The sequence below is a fragment of the Athalia rosae genome, chromosome 4, assembly GCF_917208135.1.
Source record: "Athalia rosae chromosome 4, iyAthRosa1.1, whole genome shotgun sequence".
Taxonomy (NCBI): Eukaryota; Metazoa; Arthropoda; class Insecta; order Hymenoptera; family Athaliidae; genus Athalia; species Athalia rosae.
Window position 1 is genome coordinate 10,362,820 of NC_064029.1, and position 27,761 is coordinate 10,390,580.

A 27,761-nucleotide genomic window follows, 5' to 3' on the forward strand; every position below is an offset into this window, starting at 1 on the left:
TTCTCTATTCATTTGTCGTTGGTTAGCTACTCTCGAGTCGCTGTCCCGCTCCGCTTTTCAGCCCGGTGCGTCGAATGGACGAGAAGGCGGCGGAAGTTAAGCTCCCGCCATTTTTGGTATTTAAAGAGGACTCTTTCTCTCTCTCCATTTCTCTCCCCTCCCCTCCCCCTCCCGCCCCCCGACTCGCCGGGTGTGCACGTTGTAACCTATATCGGCTAGTGGGTAGAGAGGCTGCAGTCTCGAAGAGGCGGTGAATGGTCCCATTAATTCATCCCGTCACCCCGTGCACACATCGTCTACGTATAACCAAAGCTTGGCGTCATGTAATACCGCGGTATAGTACATGGTAAATCATGTAGGTGTATCGTTCACGTACACGTACACGCGAGGTGGATACAAGCGGCATATTTGCACATGTACAGGTGGAGGGAACATATTGTAGAAATAGAGGCCTTTGCGATGCATATTATACGCGAATTAACGTTCTTAGGCAAACTACGTATCTATGCAAATTTATCTTCCAAAGTTCGACGGTGAGTTTTGCGTTTGTTGTTATCCGCTGTATCGGCAGAAATTCGAAAAGATATCAAAAGGAAATCACGAGAATCACGACCTAACCTAACCACAACGAAATTACAGCGATCGTTATACGTTGTCCTCAACTAATAAGCAAATTTGACATAAAAATTGAGCCCTGTAGCAAAAGTCTCAGTATACTTGGCGTCACATATTCTGATTCCACTGCAATAATGATCTGCAAGTTTTTAAAAGAGTAACCTACAAAGGTTATCTTTTTACTTATGGCAAGTCTTTGGCGTTTGCGTAGATATACACCCATACACCTCAATTAATAATTCCGCTTAATCTCATTGACGCGATTTTGACTTTGTACGAAAATTAATAGGCTTTAAGAGTACGGTGGCAGAAATCTCTCTATTAAATTTGAAATGAATCCGCGCAACGATTCGGAAGATATCAGTGTCTCGAGTTCGGGTCTGCGAAGAAGAAGGGGAAGATTGTTTCTTCACAAACTTTGACGGTTAATATTTCAACAACTACTCGACAGATCTGAATCAAATTTCGCATGTAAGATCTGCCGCACGAGAACTCCTCGTATTACAAAATTTATTCGATAATAATCCAATTGTGAGTTTTTTACGTAATATCTCGTCCAAGCTCTACAAAAGTCTATGAATTTCTCCGATAGGATGGAGAGAAAAACATTCATAGGCGTTTGACGATAAATTTCAATATGAAATGGACTTTCAATAGCTGCTGAATAAAAGTGACCGACTGCAGAGAATCGATCTCGTCGAGTATTTCGTACATCGTAATTTAATTCCCTAGAAAATCATACACCCCGTTTATCATTTAGTCACTTACATTTGTTGACTTAAAAAATGAAGGCTGTAACGAAAAAAGTTTTTATACACGCTATTTTCGAATGGGAAATTTTCTCCAAGCGGCCGCGAGCTGTGTAATTAACTCAGTTGCAGGGCTCAATCTGGTATCAAATTTTGTTTTCGATCAGAGACGACGTAACATTCGTATGGGAGCGAAAGAACAAAAATGGTCGACTCTTTGGCACGGTCTAATGTACACGTTAATTGGATATTCCGTTTGACCGCATCCAGCGTGCAGCGGAAGCACGGGGTTACCTACTAAACGAGCATAACGAGTGGTCAAGGTAATATCTATATGAAAAGCTTATAATATCTGCAACCTTTGATAATTCAAGAGCGAATCTACCCCAATCAATATATGTACACAGACACAGTGGTGATGGAACGTCGAACTAAATGGGGCGAAAATTACGCTCCGGAAATAATGAGGATACCAGGTAAATTGAACAGTTAGGTTCGTTTGAACCGGCAAAGTTGAAAAATGGCGCGTTATCTAGATGCGGTGTGGGTACGAGTACATAGGTATAAAGTGAATAGCGATCGAAGCGATCTGCTCTTTGTTTTGTTTGTTTTCTATTGTTTTTTTTTTTTATTCTCATCCAAGGATCCGAATACCTCTTTGTTTCGGCGAATGAAATGTGATGGGAAAAACTGAAGAAGAAAAGGAAAATAAGAGGGAAAAAGAAAAGAGTACTGTGAAAAAAAAAACAACAACTTTACTTTGTTCGAACACTTGGACGAATTTGTCGTGAAAAAATATCACCGTCGCACCGTGTATACAGGTGTGTTGTACTATACTTCCGCGTCTTTCCAAAGTCTGTTACTTCGTCTTCATCCACTGCAGAGTTAAGGGGCGTAGGAAAAAGAGAAGGAAAAAGAAAGAGAAAAGGGAAAAAGCTGTACCCTCTTGTGGATGAAGTCACAATCAGCATATTTTGGGACACAATAGGTTCGGAGTTCACCTTTCTCCTCAGTGGCGTTGCAAGTATAGGTGGATAGGGTGGTACAAGGTATATAACTATATACCATTTCGCCGGTAAACCTCGGGAATAAAATAAAAGAAAATAAAATGAAATAAAGTAAAACGAAACAAAACAAAGGGGGAAAACTCAGCTTTTACTCTTTAACCCGCGAATACCCCGCGCGACGACTTATACTTTATTCCCTTTCTTCCGCCCTATACTCCCCTGTACATACGTGCACACACCTATACATCCGTATAAATTCACAGCGCTGTACGTTTCCCACGGATAACCACAGTTTCCACAAACGCGAAGAGGGATGAATTCCTTTTGTATTGTATATATCTCGCCATTATGGCTGCTTTTTCACCCATCCGATATATGTATACCTGCAGCTCTACCTACGTGCTTCGATGACGTCCGATAAACCACCCTCGAGTTTAATTTTTACCCGCAACGTAAAGTAGGCAATACGCAACGGTTGCTGGCGGGAGGAACAATTGAGAGCTGGCACTCGAGATACGGAAAAATTGAACCGCGCGGCCATATTGCTCGAAGGCGTTTTGCACTTGACAAATTTCATACGTCCACACTCGAAGAAGATCGAACCACAGCGATCACCTCGCGAATTCCTACCTTGAAAATGTTCGAAATGGATCGAAATCAGGCTAACTCATCGTTAGGAGGAATTTGAAGTGAGCCGAAAAAATCGTAAATCTTTGTTTGCCGGTTTTCGACAAAGTTCCCTCGATTTGATCTCGAGCCTCGAGAGATATGCGGCGTAAAAGGTACCGAAAATCTTCCTTTCTATTGGATCTAGGCGAACTACGTTACCTGGAGAAATTGAAGAGCACAAACTCCGGTAGTTTTTTTCTTGCAAGAGCAACCTAACTCACAAAAACTCGATGCGAAAGCTGACCCGACGTACGATATTACCGTAACCGTGCCAAGTGAGAAAAAAAAACAAAAAGAAAAACGCGCCGATCTCGTGAACGTGATCCGAACAATGTCCATACAAATCTCCGCGCATCATTTGATGAGCACATTAATTACGATCGCCATTCGTTGCGTCGTCTGAGTTTCATCGTCAACTTCGCGTCGCTTCGACGTCTGCATATTTCCATGTATTCACCTATTGTTGTTCGTGTACGTATCACTTACGTTGCAACACAGAAGGCAGTAATGAGACATAACGAATGCCATATTTAGGATATTTGGAACGTCGTATTCCGAACTGTGCCATTTCCATTTACGAAACAATTACGTGTTTCTCCTTTCTACTTCGTCATTTCTCGTCTTTTCCCAGTACAGACGGTTTTGTCCGAGCTAACGTTGAACGAGGTAGGTGGGGTATCCGTATCCGAATACGTTTGCGAGTAAACGTTCACCACCACGTTGGAACTCCCTATCGGAGAATTAAATATCGGACTTTCGAGTAACAACGTGATCGCGGTATAACCGTAAAACTTACATTAGCCAGCCGTTTCTGTCCGTGTTCACCGGTCGTGAAAAGCAGGCTTAAACGCGGGAGAGCGAGCGGGATGAAGAATAGTTGTAGGGCTTTCAAAATGCGAGCGAGCGAGCGAGAGAGAGAGAGAGAGAGAGAGAGAGAGAGAGAGACGAAGGGATGGACGAGAGCGAGGGAGAAAGCTCGGAAATGGATCCAGACGGTGAGTGAGTGAGTGAGTGACGTAGGTCTGATACGAAGGCGTTCAAGTGCCGAAGGGCCCGAGGGCCGAAATAGAACCTCGCCTCGTAACTCATAGCCTGCCAATTCCTATCATGAACACCGAAAACGTAGAGAGGCTGGAAGGCAAGAGCGGAGCGAACCAATAAGACGAACCGAACCTTTGCCGCACACCCTTCGCTACTTTGTACCTACCTACCTACTTCCAAGAATCGAAAAGGGTAGCGGTAGGTATTCTCCCGCGGTTGGTGTAGCTGCGCTAAAAGGTTCGTCTCGGTTATTAGAGAGATTTGCTCCGAGTACGTTGTCTGTCACTTCATGAAAGGGATATTTCGCACCCTTCCGGTTCCCACTGGTGACCCTCCGACCCAACTTCAAACTTCAAAACTTCCGGTACCTTTCAACGAGTACCGCCACTACCAGGTTGCCATTTCTTTGGGTAAAACATCTGGAGATTATTTTATTCGAAATTCAGTTACCGCGGGGGGTACGTCAATGGCGGCGAACGAAAAAGTAATCCTTGTTCGCGTGTGGGCAACTTTTCGAAAGGGAAACAAAGTGATTATCCTCGGAAACTTGACGCGCTTCGGAGGCGCAGCTCGTTCAAAGGTATCGATGGACCCCATTCTCAAAGCAATTGCGACACGAGTACGTAGTTACAAAGGCGAAAGAGACCCGTCCACGATGGGATTATGTCCGTAGTTAGCTCTGGTCCTATCAAGGACGATACCAGTCTCAATTTCTCAATTTCTACTCCCCGGCAATTACAGAGGAATGCAGATGCAGCGGGAATAGATATGTATGGGACCGAGTGGCGGCAACTGTTGGGTTACCGTCGTCCCATTTCAGCGTCAAAACTGAATTTCGCCTTGCCGAAACACGCGAGTATATTTAGGCACAATGGACTACGCGCGCACAATGGTACCACAATGACATCGGGTGGTTTCAACATCGCGCAGAGTAGCTTCTGCTGCGGAAGCGTCGGCGGAGGGTGGCGGCGAGCTTATACGAACGTCACGACGTAACGTGTAGTTGGCGAATAGAGCGCACGATAATACAACACCGAGTCGGCGGTAATTGTACGCGTTACGTATACCTGGATACGCGAGGAGGTTAGACGCGTGTTTGTACCTACGGATGTCGTACGTAGATCGGGTTATGTTCGGATATTTCTGTCGTGATTAGCACGAGGTAGCTCTTACATCGGGTAATGGGAAACAATGACGATGATCTGCCGCGGTGGGGAATGAACATTTTTACGGCTCGGTGGATCGGCACCTACGTCCTGAAGTTGGCCAACCAACGGACGAGATTTTCTTTTACCTTTTCCCCGAGGGGAACGGGGGGGAATCGGGGGAAAAGGAAGTCGGAGCGACGTCCGAAGGGTAAGGGTGGAGTGTGCGGGGTTGTTTGCGCGTATAGATATATACAGAGAGTTGCGTTAGCGGGAAGTAATTTCAGTCGGAGGGTACATCTTCTAGTCAATTACCGAGTGACGTAGGAATTTCGGTTTATCGACGTGCCCCGCACCGAACGTCTAACGTACGAACGAGCGGTTGACCGAGTGCGAGTTAAAGTTCGGAAGCACGCGTGCCGATTACGTCGTATCGCTTGGACATACCCGGCGATTTATTAGAATTTGTTACGCCGGTTGACGGGAATACGTCGTTCGGTCGGTCGGTACCGCAAATTTTGAAGCTGCCGAAAGCCTCGTCCGAGTACCCCTCGTACCTAAACCAATATTTCTTTAATGCTTCCGTTTGAACGTCCGTAAAGCGCGTTGTACCGGATTACAAAACGCTGACTTTATATACAAACGCTCGCTTTTACCGACGTGCCTCTCAAAAACTCTTCTCTCCTCTCCCTTCTCATCTCCATCGACTCGCAGCTGCGTGTGTTTCGGCTCTATCCCTCCAGGTAACAAGACTCACGCGCACTCGACAAACACAAAAGAGTTCTGCGATACGCGAAGGTTATTTCGGAAAATCTCTCCGTCTTCCCACGACTACCGCCTAATTCACGCGAACGCCGACTTCATTTCCTATCGCTTTCGCAATAAGAAGCTACGAAGGGTGTACCGCGTTTCAATCCAACCGCGAAATACGAAAAGCGAGAGCACGCTCAACTTTCGGAGATTGAAAACGATCGCGAATAGCGACAACAGCCGATCGGTCGTAGCGAAACAAATCGAAACTTTCGGTCGCACAGTCGAAAATTAAACGTAATAATACGGCGTTACGTACCTTCTTCAAATTTTCGAACTCATCCGTTTTCACGATGATTTTTCAAATCTATTCTTTTTTAATACATCTCGTCGATTTTCAAAGCTGCACTTTACCACGACCACGTTTCAAAATCAAACACCCCGTATAATACGAACGTATATTTTATTACTCAGTTTCTCCCGACTCGTTTTATTCTCTCTACCTGCAGTGCGCGGTGAACATAAATATATTATTAATGCCCGCGGAATTTAATTTCGTTAAAAATAACCTCACAATCGACGAGTTCCACAATCTGAATGTACGTATCAAACGCGTACCCATAATTGCGGTACAAATACCAGAACGATTGAATTTTTATAGAGCGAATTGTAGTCTACCTTGATGGCGTCGATATGAATCGAGCACGCGACATAATTGGCGTCATCTATAATAAAGTGGGAAAGTGAACGAAAGAAAAGGATAATTATATAAGAAGTATTTGTACGCGGTAAACGAATAATTAGCATATAATACGTACCGATCCGTGTACACGTTATACAATCGTGAATAATTGCGGCACGCAAGGTTGGAATACATTTGTATAAATGTTTCGATTGATACAGTAATTAAACTGATTCAAGGCCCGTACGGTTTTCTAGATCAAAATGTCGATATTGAGCTTTATATGTAAAAATATGATTACGAAAGCTAATTTTATACAAAGATTACTCACATCGAGTCGATCGCTGAACTACTGGTCGTCTAGGTCGGTAAGGAGCTCGACAAATCTGAAAGAAAGAGGAAAAAGGTATAAAATCAGTCGCTCTTCAATAAATTCATATGAAACGTTGTTCCATTCTTTTAATTTTCAATATTCGGTTTCTATTGCAAGCGATACGCGAATGTTGCGCGTACAGTATAAACGTGCCTCTGGCTCAAAGGTGTGAGTTAAAAGTGGATTAAAATCCTGTGAAAGGAGTGTTAAAAGTTAAAAATAGAAAGAGGAGAAAAAAAGCGAAAAAAGGGAAAATGGAAAATGGAAAATGGAAAAACAACAGAAGAAGAGAATTATAAATGAAGTAAGTGAATCTTGCACTTCAAGATCTTAGATCCGAGGGAAAGAACCCAACTCCTTTATTTCAACATTTTTCACTCTTTTGTCCGACATTTTTTTTCCGTCTAAAATAAGAAAGCGAGACCTCCAGACTTTATCCGCGCCGCTGAGAACATCCTCTTTCGCGAGTAGGTAATAGCTAGCTACTTTTGTACGCTGTAACTCGCCGCACACTTCTCTACTCACCGAGTAAAAAAATTCGCAATTCGCGTATCTCTCATAGGGGTGTGCGAAACGATGCTTCGGAATGGTTTTTAATTGGGTCGAATTCGAGGTTTGAAATTTTAACAGCTTAATTTTTTGAGATTATACACAAGCTGTGAGATCCCTTGAAAATTTTCCCATTCATACGAATGGCACGTGCTACGTGTTCCTCGAAGATCCCATAGGGACGTAACTGACTTTGAAATCGATCGCGAGTTAATAACTCGAGAGTTTATACAAACCTTTTATAGATTGTCGGGAATTCTCGTTCATGGAATGATTAAAATTCGAATATAAGCCAATCGAGGACCAGTTCCAGCGAGTGTATGTACGTAGAGCGAAACTCTCGAACGCCCGAACCGCGGTGCGGTGTTCGCACGAGAGTGAATCGGGTCCGAAGAGTTTGATTGACTATATTTTGCGACCTATTGTTTCAAGCACAAGTGGCGGAAGGAGGGCTCGATCGAGTACCGAACGGTGTCGTATCGACGGCGCTTTAAATTTCCCCGCGAATTATATATGTATGTATAGTGTAGGTATGCGACGTTATGCGCGTGTAGCGGTACCTTGTACGCGATACAGCGACTGTGTGAATTATCGCGCGATATTCACGGGGCAATTACCGAAATTTCGCTGCAACTTGACGACAAAGGAGATGTCGCCGTCGGACGCTATGGAATTACCCAGGGAGAGACGAATTTTAGCCGAAATTGAATCTCAAAGAAGGTACAGCTTGTTACCCGCTCAATGTGCGGCGTGTCATAATAATGAATATAATACGGGATGAAATATATCGAATGAAAAAATTCAGAACGTAACGAGCGCGTCGGTGAACGTTTCTTTCGCCGCTTCAACGTACGTACGTACGTACCAATGGTATAATATCTCTTTTGTGTTCTCTTTTTTTTCTCGCCTCATTTATTTCAATTATACTCGTTTTAGAAGGATTCAACTCCCGCGTCACGCTCGGACCTCCTCGAAAATATGACTTATAACCCTCGCCTGCGGGATATTCATTCTCGCAAACAGAGGAGAATTATAACATGCGATTACGTATACTTATGTACCTATATACAACCCTTTGTCTCCGATGGTCCGCAATCACCGAATTGCGTCACGATAATCTTATACTAAAAAAAAGGTGTTCTACGTTTTTCATGTTTTTTCGACCGATAAATCGGCGATAACTGGATCGTTTCTACAAATAGATCGATTCGGTTCGCAGATATCTAAACCTGAAACTAAATCTAAAACTGAAACCGACAGGAATTTGTCAAAATACTAGGAAACAAGAATCGTCAATATTTCAACCCGAAACCGAAAAATCTGGTTCGGGATTAAAAAAATACCGTGTAATTGACGAAATATGGGGTCCTCATCTTTGGTACGAACAAAATGCATGTACATTTACGCGCGAATTGTAAATCCCACCAAACAACCACCAGGAAGTAATGGTTGGATCTTCCGTTTGCGTTTTGAGTCGAATAACGCGATAAAAAAAAAAAACTCTCAAGTACAGATTCTGCAGGCGACACTTCGAGCTTAAACATGGTGTCACGGGCCATCTGTTCCGCGATTTTCACGCGAGCTATACAAGGGGTCAAATTCGAATTTTCACGCTATTGTAAGTTGCAAAAAGGCGCATTTGAAAGGTCATCGAGTTTCGAAGATTCGAATAAGGGAATAATGCAACAAAGTTCCGTACAATCAAAGTCTCAAACTTCAATATCGTTTTTTAAAAACCTGGATACAACAACTGGGTCGGTCGGGGTATCCGATCAAAGATTGACGGACAATAATTGCTGTAGCGTCGCATAATTCATGCAAAAAAAATCGTAAACAAAATTAAAAAAACACGTTTCGAAGGGAACACTTCAACTTTCAAAGTAACATCAAACGAATTTATATCCAATGACTGAAACATCCGGTGCACCTTTTCAAAGTCCAAAGTTTTCTTTGCGTTTTTGACATGAGTTGAATCACGAGAGTACAACTACAGTGAACATAAAAATGCAATTTAAATCAAGTAAAATCATCTGGAAGGTTAAGCTTCGAGCTTCGTGACGCTTTTTTTGCAACTCTCTACCTCCACTTTTCGAGCAGTTACAAGGCTCCGTTGTTGGATATCTTTCGGAGCGAAAACAGGGTGGCCCACCAATTTTTGTGCAGAGTGTATCATTTAGAAGCCTGAACGCAGGTTATTTTCTCATAGGAAATTTCACGTACAAAAAACCTTAGTTAGACACTTTTAGTCATGAAAGCGACGTGTGAATACGACCAGTATGTTTACGTTTTACCGCATCTTCGTCGCAAAGGAACAAAGCTAAGCAAAAAAAGCGTCGGAGACGACGATAACGTTGAACATTTGATCGTAGAATCGGCCAGAGCGTGAATAACTTACATGACGAGATCTCATCTGTCCGAACATCAACGTAATTGAAATTAGACTGAAATTCAAGCTTCGCATCTAAATTCCTTGAAACGCTAATCATTTAGGAGATACTTGCAAAAAAAAAAAAAAACAAACAGTTGGTATTCATTCTTCGGCGAGGATTCAAAATAACAGGTTTTGTAGTTGAGAAATCAATTGTTTCGGATAAAATATAGGTTAGGTTAGGTTCACCTCACTCATAGGTATCTACCTAGTCTTGTTAGCGTCGGTACGTTTGGTATAGTAAGCACAGATTTGAAGCTCGAAGTTTCTTGAATTCGAGTTACGTAGTGTACCGTACTATCTATACATGTAAGTACATTAGGTTACGAGAGACGTCTCGATGACAAAGCAACCGAAGGTATTTTGTGGGGAAACGTTTATGGAACCTGCTGATTGTGTCTCGAGGACGACAATATCTGAGGTTCTGCAATGCACGTACTTACGTACATACGTACGTAGTAGGTCGGTACGTTGACATCTCACTCGGATGAATACTGGCCAATTAGAGTACCGGATTCTCGCAGTCGCATGCAAGTCAAGTACGTATAGAATGCGATAATTAGACGAATAGGAATATGAAATCCAGCAATCTTGATTCCAAATAATAAATCAGGTTCACGTTAACATGCATACCGGATAATCAAAATTGAAACAAATCAAAACGCAACCAAAATAGAAAAAGCCACGACGAAAATTCTACATCGCAAAAACATTTTAGATGTGTAAAAAAAATCGCCGAAGGCGAAATGTGTTCCCTTTGACAGAAATAAGGCTTTCATTTCTTTACATTTAATGAAAATCATCGTAAAGAAGCGAAAATTTGTTATGAATTCAATGATGAATCTTCATGATTGTAGCTTGCATCGCTATCGTTATTATACTTCCTGTATTTTTGTAATTCTCATCACTACCATCATCGTGATCGCTCACATCATTAATATATCCTCGATAATCTCACAACTATCATTATCATCCGCATTTTCGTCATAATTCCCATTTTCATCGTTATCGTCGTACCAATCTTGAACATTATTCTCAGTTTTGTTCTCATTACATTTTCTGTGTTCGGAGGCTGCTCACTATGTCGAAGGGAAGCCAGGGCATGACGGGTACTTCAAGCATTATCATTAACCAAATGTTGATGAATTTCTTGGAACCGGTACCTGCATTTATGTTTGTACCTACCACCTGCACATGTTTCAAACGAAACTTTTCTTTCTGTCAATTCTGAATAATAATTAACGGGGGCCGGTATTGCCAAGGTATCCTGTCAATTTTAACTTTTTTCGAACATTAGTTGTTGCGATACCGCGAGCAGAGAATTTTTATCAATTCAGTCTGCGAAGAAGAAGGAGAAGAAGATTGCGATTTTCATCAACTTTGAACCCTTGTAACTCCGAAACCGCTGGACCGATTTCGTTCTGATTTTTCATGGAATTTCGTAGCGCGATAACAAATAATTTTTGTCCGAACTTCTTTGCCAAATTTCCAGACGTTCGCGAAAAGAAAAACCCCTGTTTCGAGTACGAAGAGTTCGCTCGAGAAAAAATAGCTGGCTGGCGGTTGATTTGATTTTTATTTTTCAAATATCCATTTTATAATTGTCAATTACACTCCGCGGTACGATCAGTTTAAATAATATCTAGGTTGACCCAATTATTCTCGGTTCGGAGGTCATCATACACGTGCACGTACGTATTACACGTGTGCGAAGCGCATAGATGTATAATACAAAATAGGAGCACGTTTTGCAGGAAGTATAATTTTTGTTTTACCGAGACGAACAACGATTGTATGAATTATTAATTGAAAACAGTAAAATCGATATTTACATCTGACAATGAGTGAGCAGGTGCTCCGGTAATTCCGGGCGCGTTCGCTTGAAACACGCTACGTCGTATACCTTCCATTTTCGGAAGCGGAAAATTTATTAATAATGATACGTTAGCAGCGGCGAAGGGGGGGACGGAGGGGGAATAGATGTGGTGGCGGTTACAGGGTAGAGCGGTGCGAGGGTGCGTAATTTACCAAATAATAGTTCTTTATCGACTTGACTGTTACCCCCCAAGGTTATTACGGTCAGCTAACTTGATTCAAATTATCTTCGGTGTGATTTTGATTTTCGAGAAAACGCGTCAAATGCATTCCCACTCTTACACACCTTAGCGGATAAGAGTGCGCAAGTTTTTTTGAAAATTTGTCACATTTTTTGTGGTTAAAGACGATCAAACTGTGTATGATTGTCGATGTGAATTGCCGTAAAACACACCTTCCATTGTTTTCATGCGTTGACGAAGCTCATTCTCGTCTTCTTCCGTGCTAGTTGTGTCACATCTCCCTAATTTCGGAGGAATACCGTCGAATTTCGGATATGAAAACAAACGACATCGAGTTGACGATAGCCAACGCTGTCTATCGGAGCAAAGCGGAACTTCGATCCGCCAAGGAGCATAAATGAGAAGGCGTAAGTGTACAGCAAACCGAAGATTTCGTCACTTTATCCGAATGCAACCTAACCTTTTGAGAGATACAACTCTTGAATCACGTGAAAATTTGAACAAACCTGGACCATGGGCTTCGTTTGTTCTCGCTTTTCAAATTCTTGTTGACTTTATGTATATACGAGCACTGCATTTTACAGCGGTCAAAGTACAGTTAAGGTTAGCTGCAATGTACCGTGTTTATGGATATTACGAATTCCATAAAGTTCAGCGAGTTCGTGGAACGATTTCATCAATTTCAATCGACGAAGGGGTGCCGCTGTGTCTTTGACCAATCAACGACGAGTATAAAAAGATAAAAAGCAACAAATAATCGAATTCAACAAATCCAGGATGAGTTGTACGTACGTACCTACGCTTATTTCAACGAGTTCGGTATGCAAGGTGGGTCGGTCGATACGAACGTAGCTAGCTACCTATTAAAGTAGATCGTCGTTCAAGATGGCTGAATTTTTATATACGAATAAGGGAAAAACGAATGTATAAAGCAGACCGGAAATTCTTATCTGATAAAAATAAACGAGCTGCTCACCAATTCTTCGAATTGAACAGCATCGGCGATAACGGTAGCGGCAGCAATAGCAAAAGCGGTATAAACGTGATCCACCCAACGGGGGATCTTGATTCAATTTCAATTGAAGCTGTACCAGTGGGAAAAGGTTTACGGAGAAATAGAGGATATCCTACCCCGCGAAGCACAATTAACCCGGCAGCTTTTGATTGCTACGGCCAGCGTCACGCTGCTCGGTGATTGAAATGCCCGTAAACAACAAACAACTTATCTCTTCCCGTACGCTACCCGACTACCCCCATTGTTTCCATTCGATTGCTCCTTTTTTCTTCAAACGTCATCGGTCATCGGAGGATATACATACATCGTATCTCCGCTCGCGCGTGCGTCTATAAAAATATTAATATTTATACGCCCGTGAACGCCGAGATATTTCTCGTTTCAAAAATAAGGATGAAAATTTGCCGACAATGTAAGCTCGCAATCAGTTACGAAAATCCTTGATGCAAAGCCCCGTGGGATTTAGAAAATGATTTATAAACAGCCTAACGTATCTCGCCTCTCTCACGAGCTCCATATAATAAAAGAAGAGGAAAAAGATGAAAAAGAAGAACAACCACCATCGACCCCGTGTGACCCTTACGAAATACCACCCTCTCGCTCCCGCACTTTACAACCCCACATCTCATCCCGCACAACCTCTTAAGACGAAGGTGTATCAATCATCTCGTTCCTCGACCGTGATCCCTTCTTCCTTTCCTCCCTCTCTTCATTCCTGGTTATTCCACTTTCCACCCGCCCCCGAAACACCCACATTTTTCAAATGCATCGAATAAGCACGATTCTAAAACCTCTCGGTATAAGTAGAAGAGAGAAAGAAAAAAAAAAAACACCGGGGCATATATTCCCAAGAATCAATATTTCGAAAACCCGATTTTTTTTTTCTCCCTCCCTCTCTCTCTCGTTTTACCATCTGCATCACCAAAACTGACCCCGTGATGTATGATACAAAATGACGGTAATTTAGTTAGACGTGCAGAGTTGATAAACTCGCCACCGAAGTACGCCGGCGGAAAAAGGTAGTTGAAACGTGGCCGGTAGAAAAGGACGAAGATAAAAGTTATCGAAGTATATAGGAAAAAACAAAAACTGCATTAATGTATATATAGTGTATATATTTTGTGAAGATAAGAAAGGAGTTCCGAGAGTGAAAAATCACCGCTACTATTTTTTTTATCCCACAGTTTGAATCCGCAGTGTTGACTACGATGGTGCGATCGGGAAGCGCGGACGTCCCGCTGCTAATAAGTTTATAATTTTCTCATGTGAGATAAAAAAGAAATAAGTTTTCCCGATACAGTTGCCGTGTTTATACAAGTTCAGAAAGAATCACTTCAACAAACACTTTGCATATATAATTATCCCGGGTTCGTATTTCTTCCACATTCGATAGCATCGATCTGTAATTACGTGACTGGGTATAGATATAATGTATGTATTTAATACATATACCTACGTAGGTGCACGTGATCCGCAAGCCACCAAACTCGACCCCCCACCCCTCCCTCTTTCCCCCCTTACCGCCAACACCGCGTTGCCCTCGGAAGCAAGAGTAAGATTGCGATTATCTCTTCTTCAAACATTTGTTTCCAAACCCAGCATTATTTTCCTTCTCCTTTAACTTTCGGACAAGTATATACATACGTGCCGCCCCTCACGCCTCCACCCCCCCTCTACTTTCTTACCGCAAGCTCTAATCTGCGGCGCAGTTTACTTTCAACCCACTCATGCCGCAACGGATCAAATTTACATCGAAATAACCGCTAAATAGACGCCGGGGTAAAAAAAGAAAGAAAAGAAGAGAAAGACGATAAAGTAAAAATGCGCAAACGGTAACTCGGGTAGGCATGAAATTTCTCCAACGGAATTTACAAACCATTATAATCTGTATGGATGAAAAGAGAAAAATAAACAATTCATTCGTAGAAACGACGGATTCCATTTCAGGAATAATTTGAAAAAAACGATCGTCGATACGAAGATGGAAAGATTTTCGGTTGGCATATTTTCGGTGCAGATGCACATAAATGGAACAAAGAATTGACGGCTGACCGAAGCGTTGCCTCTACCACTTGTCGTCTGCAGCGACTCGCTGCCAAGAAGCGTCGGCGTTGTACCGAATGCAGACGCCGCGCCGCCCTCCCTGCGATATGAAATCGCGTACACTCGACTAATTAGATTTCGGATCGTATGCACGTGCGCGATGTGAGTCGTACGAATCATTTACGGGGTTGAAAAAAAAACGGATCAGAACTTGGACAGCGCGGTGTACGTCGGGAGCTTCTTCAACTCTTGATACTCCATCGCTCGTTTTTTTTTTTTCTTTTCTTTAACCTAAAAGCACCGCGACCGTTGGGATTCGAGAAAGGAGGACGTGGCGGGGGTAAAAAGAGAAAACGGCAGCATCTTACCCTCCTCGGCGAGACCACCCCACACGCGCGCGGAGGAGACAAATGTGAAAATTATACCGCGCAATTTGCATCCTGCAGAATTTATGCATTTCAGAGTTCTTATTGAGCTCGGATTCCGCCTGCACTTAGTAATGCCTCCCGGCTCACCTTACGTACCTATATGCATATATTTGGTACATAAGCCATTCACATAGATTCATCTGTTATCCAATATACGTATGCGTACAGTTCAGTTGATACTACTTATACGTATACCCGAGCGAGGGAAATATCGGAGGTACAAATCATCCGGAGAAAATGGAAAATACGGCGGGGCGGATGCATTTGATAATTTTCGACGGATTCGTATACGCGAAGGCCGATGAAAATTTAATTATCGGGGACACGATACTGTAGCGAAATTTTGAAAAATTCGAAAACGATGATCCCAACGGTTTTGAGTCCAACCCGAGCGTTCGTGCTCGCCTCTTTCCATTTTCCAAGTGCGAACTCACGCAAAGGTACATCAAATGAATTTTCGACGTATTATTATGAAATTCATTGAAATCTCCGACAAACCCCATCCTGCTTAAATTAGGTAGCGAAATTGAGCAAACCTACTTGAACGAGAATCATTAAACGGAGCGTGAATTCCCGCGCTTATCGGAAATATATCTACACACATCGACGTTGATTAAAACGCAACCGCCTGCCGCGTGAATGCGTATGCTGATAATTAAATATTTGAAATTTCTACGTACCTTCGGATACACGCGCAAAAATCCCAGGATATAACTCCTACTTGGAAATACAACGGCGTTGAATTCTCTGAAAAAATTGCTCGCGGTCGGTCGTTTTTCAAAATAACAAAAAAGAAAGGTCGTCAAATTCAAGAGCGGAGAATCTCCAAAATTGACGTTCGCGTATGAAACTCGAAAGATTTTTTTAATATCTCCGGAAACTTTACGCTTACTCTTGGAATTACTTGGACGGGTTGAATAAATACCTATATGTTCGCGGAGGATCGAGCCCGATTCAATATGGGGTTATTATAGGGTAGGTAATAGAGTTTCGGGGAAATTAAAGTTAAGGGCGATGACTTGGAGAACGTATCGAGCAAGTATAAAGTAGGGGGGTGTAACTATACAGGGTGAATCCTTCAACTCTGTCAACCCGTCAGGGGTATGTTGGGGCTGCTCAGACAAGCATTTTGAGGTAGCACACTTATGGTCGGAAACTCCTCCTAACGGCTGTGGTGGGCTTTGAAGATTTTTTTTTTAATTTATTTATTTATTTATTTATTTTTTCTGGTACCCAGGGGTTGCTCGTACTTTCGCTCGGATTCGAACGCAATGGTTTGTTCCGCGCTAAACAACGTACTTCTTAGTGTCTCATCGGTACAAGTCGAGTAATTATGAACCGCCTTACTTGGGTCGAGCTAACAGATGTGCATTATGCGTACCGCGCCAATGATTCGAATTCACTCGCTGCGCAACGCTGGTATCGTGAACGGTTCCCAAACCGACCTTTTCCCCACAGGCAAGTTTTCTCTGCAGTTAATCGTCACGTGAGGGAAACTGGGTACCATAAAGAAAAAATTAAAAACAAAAAAAAAATTTTTTAAAAATTTAAAAAACAAAACTCCAAAGCCCTCCACAGCCGTTAGGAGGAGTTTCCGACCATAAGTGTGTTACCTCAAAATGCTTGTCTGAGCAGCCCCAACATACCCCTGACGGGTTGACAGAGTTGAAGGATTCACCCTGTATATGCGTGTTATATGCCGACGAATAGCGAGAGGGCGGGGGAAAATTACTAGCAATATTTCACGTATACGAATATAGCTATGTACATGGTTTGTACATAAGGATCGAAAATTCAATAAGCTGTTAAAATCGGTTTCCCTTTGTCGAACCTTTGAACAGGTTATATAAGCTGAAAAATAAATTCAACTGTAATAGCCACTCTAAATATCATTTATTTATGCGAAAACTCCCTCGACTCCAATCCATTCGATCGCCCTTCCCATCCCATCGCAATCTCCACTTCCGAACAGGCAATCTTACGATCGGTCAGATGCCGTGCTCCCACTTTATCCCGATGAATTCGGAATATTTTTTAAATCTAGTCGGTACGTTGTCAATTTTCGGAAAGTCGTTCCGATAAAAAAAAAGCAATAACTTTTTTTCAATCTTTTTTCGCCGGCCCTCGTTATGTACCGTCCATAAAATTGAACCTCCCTAAATGGCTAATACTGGTGAAAAAAATTACAACATTCTTGCCTCCGTATCTTTTTTTGTTCGCGTGGAACGAAATACCCGTATATAACTTTTCCCTCTGCGACGTGCATCACTCGAATAGTTTCACGCAAAAATTCAACATGGTTTTTATCGGTGAGGAAGTCGATCGTAAATATGAGACATAAAAACCAACACCACAACGTCGAAAATTCAATAAAACGGCATAAATTAAAGAGATAATTTCGCGCTCGTCGTCGCACGTGTATAGAATTATCGCGAACAATGTGTTGTACATCGTGCGCTGCAAGCTGTACATAAGTTTTCGACTGAAAAGTTTTAGCCGCGCACGTCGTCGTCGTCGTCGTCGTCGTCGTGGTATCATCGGTACTTTCGAGACCAATCGGAAGCTGTACATGAGCTCGCGCGTACAGGTACGGTACATAAGTATGGATTACGTGTGTGCACCGCGACGGGGGACGGGACAAAGAAGATGAAGACGAAAAAGATGAAGGAGAAGCCTTGTTTGTTCATTCATTGTTGCCGGTTGAAGTTTGCTGCAAGAGTGCCGATGCGAATAGTTCCGAGCGACGGCGGCGGCGAGAGGGAGGAATGGCGGGAGGCCGGGGGATGGAAAGAGAAAAGATGGGAATAAAGGAGAGGATGTTGGTTAGGTTAGGAGTACGAGGCCGTCGGGGGGAGGAGTACTCACGGGGGTACTCCGAGGTATTGTAGGCACCGCACGGTCGAACGTCTCTCTGGCACGACGCGACGAGAGAAAATCCCCGAGGCGAAAGAATACGGAGAAAAAGGGAGATCGAGACGAAGAAGAGGAGGGAGAGGGGGAGGACGACGAAGATCCGAACGAGTAAAGTGTTTTTGACTTCCGCGTTTTCAGCCGCGCGCATTCCCTGGAATTCATTAATGTCGAGCGCGTTGGAAAGTATTACGATATTAGTAAATATCCGAGCATGTATAAAGCGCGTACATACCTACCTACCTACCTACCTTCGTTCGTTTCTGTGTTGAAGGACTTTTTTCATCGCGCCAGTCTCCCGACATTTGTAGGTATTCCGGAATACCTAACTTCCGAGTACTTTGAGTCGCGCGCTACCCAACCTATACCCTGTTTTCGCGACAAGTCTCCACAGGTATACGACCGCCGCGCAACGAGTCGGAGAGAAAATACTTTCGGCCGTTTGGTTAGAGTTGGACCGTCCTCTTCCACTCCCGGTCGGTGAATTTTTATCTCGACATTTTTACGAACCGGGTAGAGATATACCTGCGCCCAAAGTATAGAAAAAGACGGTCGGATGGACGAATATTTTCTCCCTCAGTCTCGCCGGTTTTTCCTCGCTTGGGAGCACGGTAATTGTTTACACAAATGTATGTAGATTGAAATGCCTGTGTAAAATCCAGCCAGATATGGGCAAATGTTTAGACTTAATGAAATGTTTTCAACGGATTAGTTTGGAACGCCAAGCTTGTTAATTTGATTCTGAGTTTTGTAATTTGACACGCAGAACAATAGTTACACGGGGTGGGTGGGTGGGTGGGTGGGTGGGGCGAGGGTGTACCTTAAGAAAGTGCCGTCGGTTGTTCGGAGCCGGTATCCGAGGACATTTTGGAAATCTCATTTCAGCGAATATCATCGGCAACGAGGGTAATGCGAGCTAAGGAGTTTGCCATTCGCAGTGGAATATATCGTTCGCGATACGCCCGGGGGGGATCCCCGAGCCTCGCGATTCCGGTTCGTCTTTCGCGACCTTTCCGCGCGTTGTTTTTTTTTTCCACAACCCGGACACGCGGGGCGCGAAACCAACCCTAACGCGCGCGAATGTCGCAGGAACGAGACACCTACGAGAATTTGATGAATTCGCGCCGAACAGCCGGCCACGGGGTCGTTCTACGACGGGAGAACAGCTTCACTCGCGCGACCGATAAATATTCAAGTCACTCACTTAACGGATTTCTCGGCGTAGCTACCAGCGGTTAAGTTGGTTAAGTCGTACACGGGGAACGAGGCAGGCACGGGGTGGCGAAGCTTTGCAACCTCAATGACTCCGGCAAAGTCGCTGAATAATAAATCGGAAATACACCGTCCCCGCGTGTTGTTCCTACACCCGGGTGTATATATACGGCGGGGCGGTTATCCCAACACCCGCGACACCGTGGAAACTTGATTTTCGTCTTCACACTCGGAATTTCCCCTCCGATCCGAGACTTTGTCGATTATTTTTTGCGGACTTTTTTTTCCCCCGTCGCCGTCCGTGGAACGAGGATATCGACGAGGCGTGTTTCCGCGGCAACGAACAGCACGCGGGATCGTTTAATTTCGCGATGTCGGTTTCCCCCCGATCGTCTCCGCCCTTCGCCGCGCGCGTCGTTTCTCAAAGGTGTTTGAGATGCAAATTTCGAAGCGAATTTCCGTCTAGTCGCGGGTCGGCGTCGGCGTCGGTCGAGGACACGCGTCACACGTATGCGCCATTCGCGATGGCCGAGCCAGGGGGTGCGCGAACGGATGTCTGCGAGAGTGTAACGGGAGGAGGCGAACCCGCCGATTCGAGGAGCCGGTGCACCGTTAACACCGAGGGAATTGGATTCGGGGAAATATTGTCGAGATAGTCAAACTAGAGATGCACCTACTCGCTTCCCGGAGCGTTATCTACCGACGTCGATTTTACGTTGCTTCCGCAGAAAGAGAGGAAGTCGGTCGGATGAAAAGGGGATTAAATTTGGAATCGGACCCGATGCCGGAAATCCCGTGAAATCAAGGCGAAAAATTAATCGTAACGGGACCCGATTCTCCTCGAAGATCGTTCGAATCCAACCGAGAGATTGGACGCTTTTCGAAGACCCTCGGAGTCGTGGGAAATCATAGCGCGGTGATATTTCACTCTCGGAAGTGCAGCGCGTAAAATATCTACGATTTCATTGAATTTCGGGCGAGACTATTTTCTAGGAAAATCGCGCACTGTAACGACACGAGTTTCACGAGCGGTACGACGTAGCGCGCGTACAAGTTGAATGCGAACGAATTTTCGGAATACCTTGTTCTCATCACGTAAGGTTACGTACGCGTCGTGTGTGGGTTATACAGGTGCGATAAATATTACACGTACGTACGTACGTACGTACTGGTAGGGTACTGCGTCTACCCTACGTTCGGGTAATATTTTCCGATTTAATCTCGACGAGAAGCCGAATCTCGGATATCCAGCTTCAGACACTCGACTACATTATCATACATACAACGTGGGACGAAACAAATTACATTACGTGTATAACGTACCGCCCCGAAGATGGTTTCGTTCCGCCGCCGCGGATTAATTTACGCGCGCTGCCGTTCGCCGTGAAATTTTTCACCGTCGAAGCTCAAGTTTAATTAAACAGAATTCATTCGTTTATCCTGCATCGGTCGGATTCGTCCTCGTATTCCTTCAAGCGGGTATTATGAGGGGATACTTTGATCGCCCGGCGAACTAAGGGAAGTTGAAAAGAGCGAGACGAAAAGAGGGAATAAAAATGAAAACAAACGAGAGTATTTCATTTGACGAAGCGCGGAAGCGGAACGAGACCCGAGACAATTAAGCGTATCGTCATCGACGGCGCTACCGGGCGATGCTCCGCTGCACTTTTCCCACATAGTTTTCCTTACTCTCCCGGGTGTGACATTACCGGTGAAATATCGCCGCAATGTACGCGCGGACGTTACTAATTTACGGGATAATATCAACCCGGCGCGTATCCGCGTATCGGGGTGCGTATATTCTACCAATTGTACGTACAATAGGCGCGCGGCGCTTGACAAAGGGCTTTTCGATTTTATCGAACGAAATTAGCGAAAAATTTGCACCGACGGTGCAGATTTCGCGTTCCGATCTGGATCCGATTCCGGTTCGGAAAACCGGCGTTGTATTCCAGTGGATTTAAACAAACGAAAATTTTAAGTTTAATTTTGAAAATAGGTAATAAATCAAAATTGTGCAAGTCAAATTTAATCGTTCGAATATTTAGTTCGAATTAGCGGATTCATCTGGCGAAGTGATAAATAACGTAGCGTAACGGCGCGACCGTGGAACCTCTTGTAAGTAAGTCAGCCCGCGATATATCCGTTCGTACGAGAGGTTATACTGCAGCTGCCGTAAAAACGAGAACGATATAAAAGTTGAAGATCATTCCGGTGATGCACCTTGTATTATTCGGACAATCGTACCTTTATAAAATTACCTAGGTATATATACATATCTATAAACGTATGCGTATATAATCGAGAAGAGGGTGAGTTGGACCACCGCCAAAAGTACTTCGTATACCTTTATGTCTACTGAATTTTCAAAGTTCCGAGCGTGCAGATTTGGCGAGAAAAAATTATTCAACAAAAAGAATGTTGGCGAACCGGTGTTTGAATTTACCAAGAAAACCGGTGCGGATTGAACTAAAAGATCGATAAGAAAATTCGAAGTATTTCTTGGAAAATTTTATTAACGCCCAATTATGATAACAATGGGGTATTAAGATGAAATTAGTTCTTCTTCGAAAAATAACTTGAATCGAATCTCGATTTCTACTGACTCTTCATTTTCGGAATTTCAAACGAGGAATTTGAATAGCTTTATTAATGAAATTTCTCAACTAGATTCCGGCTCTTCGAATTATTATCCCTACGAGACGGAAAATCGATGAACAAAATCGGTCGTCGTTTTTAACGTGCCCATCAGTGAAACCCTACGCCTTATATAATTCTATAGGAAATACGGAAAAAGCAAAGAACTGCACTAATGAAAATAACGTACAGAAAATACGTCTAAGCGTATTTAACGACAAAAAAAGCGTTCGACGTTCTTCGAATAGTTTTTCATTTTTTCTTTTTCAACATATATTTGTTCTTGTTTCCGTGTTCACACTTCTTTACTTTTCGAAATGATATTTTCCTACTTACATGTACATAAAAATAATATACGTGTACCACAAAAAAATTGGATTCCCAACCATATGCGAGGCGTCAGATGCTCTCGTACTTTCACAGATATGATTTAATATTATGTCAATGTTTAGGAAAATACCTGATACGGTAAACGGAGTTCCTGCGTAGCCGCAGATAAGGCGATTACGTTTCGTCGAGATGCGCGACCATAACTCATCGTCTGGTAAACGCAAAGCGGTAGTCGCGACCCTGTATGCAAATACATGCGTTTACGCCAAAATATATAATCCACGATTCACCCATAGCACACGAGCGCATTCGAATATCTGGATGCAAGATATATACTTTATACGGATCGGACCGCCGCCATTTGCGAGCGGCAATGATCATCCGCATGACATCCGCATACATTTATTGGGCACTCGCGCCAGCCGCGTCTTTACGAATTTTCAAAGGTGAACGAGAAATGCGTGAAATTAACGATCGACAAGATTTAGAGCTTTAAAAATAATTCCATCCAAAATCACTACGTAAAATCGAATACGTTACATATAAATATGTATATGCAATGACGATAATTATATGGACGTTAAATAAATCACGTCTGCCGTTTAAGCGATCGGCTCTATTTCGAGGAGTGACAACTCCGATACACCAACAATATGCAGCGTGAACATAGCATATAGCATACACAGTATACACGCATATGATACCGGATACTGTTTAACACATTAATAAAGAATGCATCACCTTGAACAATTCCGTTGCGCAAGATCACCGCGAAGGTTACCAGCTAGACTGGTTCTTCATATCCTTGACAAGATTTATCAAAAAAGAAACGAATAGACAAAAATAAACAAAAAAAAAACAACAACTCAACTTCCCACGTTACACTGCAGCGAGGGGGCGAGGGACGGGAAGTTAGTCGAGTTCAGCTGGGATTCCCCCATATGTTCTACCGGGTGGCAATCGGCACCACTGTACACCCTGCATCGCGAGTCACGTATCAAACAAACTTTTGACATGTAAGCGGCAACTAACGCTGATTGGGATTCCGACCGACCGCGAAGTGGAGCGAAGTGGAGCGAAAAGCCTGACGATAAGAAATCGTAGAGAGAAAATCCCTTTTTCCGTTTCACGGAACTCTTTTAAATAACCGTGAGAGCGGAAGCGCCCCGGAATCAAAGGAAAAAAACTAGGTAAGATGCGGGGTTGGCGTGAATTTCGATGACGAAGTGCTGAGGGTGATATCGAAAAAATTCTCCGGCCTCGAATGCACGAGACCACGAATTCTCGAAGAGGCCGTTCAAGGCGGTATTGTTAAATTTGGCAAATGAGACGAACATTTGAATGATAATTAGTAGGAGAGGGGGGGCGGGGGGCTATAAATTCGCTGGGAACAAGGCCACGTAATTGTTTAAAACCTGTCCGAGTCCTACATCGGATCTAAGTGTACGGAAACACGTACCCCGCTGTATGATAAATGTATGTAGGGTAGACCATGTACGGGTCGTGTGTATAAATACTGTACATACATAAAAGGGGGTATCTTGCGATTCGCATCGCGGAGAAAGCCGGGTGGCCCGATCCCTCCACGCGCAAAATAATTCAGAAGCAAAGAATAAAATTTTCATGAATGTACATACATTATCCTCCGTTTTCAAGAAAGGTTACATTAAAGAGCGACCAACGGCTTTTCGTAAGGCGCGGTTTTAGTTTCAGTTTTAAAACCGCAATAGCCGTATTACCGGAGCTCAAGGATTTTCTCGTCCTACCGTTTGAATAAATAACTCGACAAAAAAATTAGTTCAATAGCCCCGTAACCGAGGGTTCCCACCGCGAATTACCTTTGACCTGATATGTTTCTTCATATTTCACTTCTACCGACGGGAAACGCCCCTCTGCAGCCGTGTCAACCCAAAAAATTTCAATTTTCGAACTTGACGCGCGACAAAAACCGAACGAAGTCGCGACTCCTTTATTTCCGTCTGTATGAAGTTTTAATTACTCACCTCTGAACGATGAGAAAGCCTGTATTTCCGAAGCCTATTGTACCGGCTGACTCCATTTTTATATTTTTTTCCATTCCGCATTACCCCGGAGGAATGTGACCCTTACTACGGGGGCACAATCGCGCCACTGAACACGAAATTCCCAAAATATCAATTTTGAATTCGCAACTTTTTCACTGGCAACTGTGATACTGTCTCGCATATAGCTGCTTATCCGTATTTATATAGGTTATGACACACTTATATCTACCAAAATCATAATTCTAAAAGGATAGCGGAAAATCGATGAAAGATATTTCATCCGCTCGTAAATCCTCAACTCTTTGTACACAAGCCGCATGGTACAGATCGATAAGTTTTTTACATTCTCTTTATTATTTAATTATTATTATTATTGTTATTATTATTCTCCTGTAAATTTGTTACGTCATTTTTTTTTCTTATTTCCAAGAGAAATCCTCACGAGTTTCAAATTTACACCCCACACCCCGTATAATCCGTATACCTGTATTAGAAAAGGCTTTTCCGCGGAATGAAAACGTGCTGGTAATTCGAATGCCTTGGATTTGATGGCGTACCTTCCGGTGGGCGTTCCGATAAGTCTTAACGAAAGATACGAGCTACACACCACCGTATATAACGGAATACATATATATATATATATATACATATATATATATATACGTACGTCCAATATCCGCGTGGAAATGTATTTATTGAAATTGAAAAGAAAAATCTTCACCGAAATGGTCCGTCGTAAAAAAGCTTACTTTTACATACTACTGTACAGCCGACACATGACTCGCCTCGAAATAAAAAAGGGAAAACAAATCTCTGCGGTAAATTTTCGGAACAATTATCACTGTGGGTGGATATGATTAATTTACATGAAAATAAGCCGGTCTAGCGGAAAAATTTGTCTATTGAAACCGTAACGATGGAGAATATTCGATGAAATCAGGCGACGCGACGGTGAAAACCGCAGGTTGCGGTCACCGCGACTGCGACGTGTATCGTATACGCGTAGCACCCGCGGTCGACGGTTCAACGTTTCCCTGGCGGCGGACGAGAACATTTCGTTAAAAATATTTGTCAGAATTGACATTTGAAAATTTGCACGTTGTCGAAAAAATTTAACGATTCGATACTCCCATGCCACACATTTCTCAATGTCGCGAGTATCTTTTTGAAAGAATTATTCTCCTTTGATTTTAGATCGCAGCTTTCGTCTCTCGACTTTTCGCGTTACTTGTGTTTCTTGGAGTAAAAAAAAAATAAAAGTTCGAAACGCAGACTACCCTCTATACGGTGACACATGTACGCGAAATAAATCACCGCTGCGGATTGCACGCCCTTAAAGTTCGGTTTTGTTATTTATTTATTCCTATTTTTTTTTTTTTTTTTTTTTTCTGTTTTTTTTTTTTCTGTTTTTCTGTAGCGCAGGTCGCGAGGGTTGAGGTTTCGCGAAACGAAAAGACACGAGGGCGGTACCTCCGCAAATACCATCGGAGGATTTATTCAGTTAAGATTTTCATATCATGGACGTTATTTCCACATGGTTTTCAACCGCCCTGCGATTCTCTCGTCGAGATTCGTCTCGTTCATCTTCATTTTGTTCCTAATTTTTAATTTAATCGAATGATTTTCTAATTTATTTTTGTAACGGATGTGGCAAAGAAAGGCTCTGAAAAACAAAAAATATTTCAATGGAAATTGAACGCTTTTTGCTGTGACCTAGGTACGCATCCGTGCATAGGGTAACGTAAATCCGCGTTTGTCACATGAGTCGCTGCTGCTATAGTACATTTGTACAGATATTATGTACGGTATATACATACACATAGGTGTATAAGTACATACATACATACATGGAGATCAGGCGTTAACACCCTAGGGACAATTTGAACGCGTACATGATACAGGTACATAGACAGTGTCATACGTGTACATTATATACCTGTACATATTATATAAAAAGGCATTTCACCTGAAATCATTGGAAATTTTTTAAATAACTCATGTTTATTTTTTCTAGTTATTCTGAACCCAAAAAATAAACCCATTCAAAGATATGAAAATGAAACTAATCGCGTGAAATGAAACCCATGAAGCTGTTTTGTTTTTCTCCGAAAACTGAAGACTCGAGTAGTCGGAAATTTTTAAAAATTCCTGTCCATCGCCAAGCTGTATGCGAGTGCTTCAAAAAAGAGTTCGTCAAAAAATGCGAATCAACTGTCGGGGAGAGATAGCCAAAAATATTCTGCACATTTCACACGATCGCAAGCTTGCGCCGATGGTCGTTGATTGACCCTATAACAATGAGTCAATGAGCTTTTCAGGTCGACCTGAATAGTTTCAAAGTCAGATTTTCAAATTCCGAGCGGCGAACACTATAATTTGTACGATTTAAAATTTTCATTTGTAGTATTCAAATTTTTCGGAAACTTCAATTTTTTCAAAAAACCCAAAAAACATCTTGGAACTCATTTACAACCCATCCGGTCAGGTTAGGTTAGATTAATCGAAATTCATAATTGAAAAGTATACGCGTCCCACTATGACTCAAAGGGTCGAGCCTTTTTAATCACTCGCAGTTTGGTCAACTCGGCATGAAACGTACCATATTTATGTAAATATGTGACCTGCTTACGAGTACACACCTCCCTTAACATACATACAGGTATCGTGTATATATATAATATGTATGTAGATATGCATGTAGAGATATATCGGAGATATAACTTTGATTGAATTCGCAAGGATATTTGTAGGATATGGATATTTACGTATAGTGGAGTTGGATGTTGGCGGTTTACAGATTACCTCGTACGATCATCCCTCTCAATCGGATCGCGACTACGAAGAAGAAATATGGAAAGCATGAACGAACGATAACAATATCTTTTATAAATATAGGTACCTACGTATGGCGGATCGTGAACCAGGCAATATAAGATGGCGGATAAACAAAAGATAATACAGATGGAATGTGTAAATAAAAATATATTTATATATTCATATATTTGTACATAGGAGTACCGTTTGAAGAATCTGCGATGTAAAAGATATAATGTGTATAAAAAAAAAATGTAAAGTAGCTATGGATGAATATGACATA

The 27,761-nt window shown here is 42.7% G+C and overlaps 1 long non-coding RNA gene across 1 annotated transcript in view; it reads left to right on the forward strand.

The window, feature by feature from the left end:
• The first annotated feature begins 7,000 nt into the window (after positions 1 to 7,000).
• LOC125500646 overlaps positions 7,001 to 27,761 on the forward strand; it is a 40,343-nt gene continuing 19,582 nt past the window's right edge. Inside the window, exons 1-2 of the long non-coding RNA XR_007278073.1 lie at positions 7,001 to 7,064; positions 7,149 to 7,335. This is a non-coding gene — a long non-coding RNA (uncharacterized LOC125500646). The remainder of the gene's footprint in view (positions 7,065 to 7,148; positions 7,336 to 27,761) is intronic.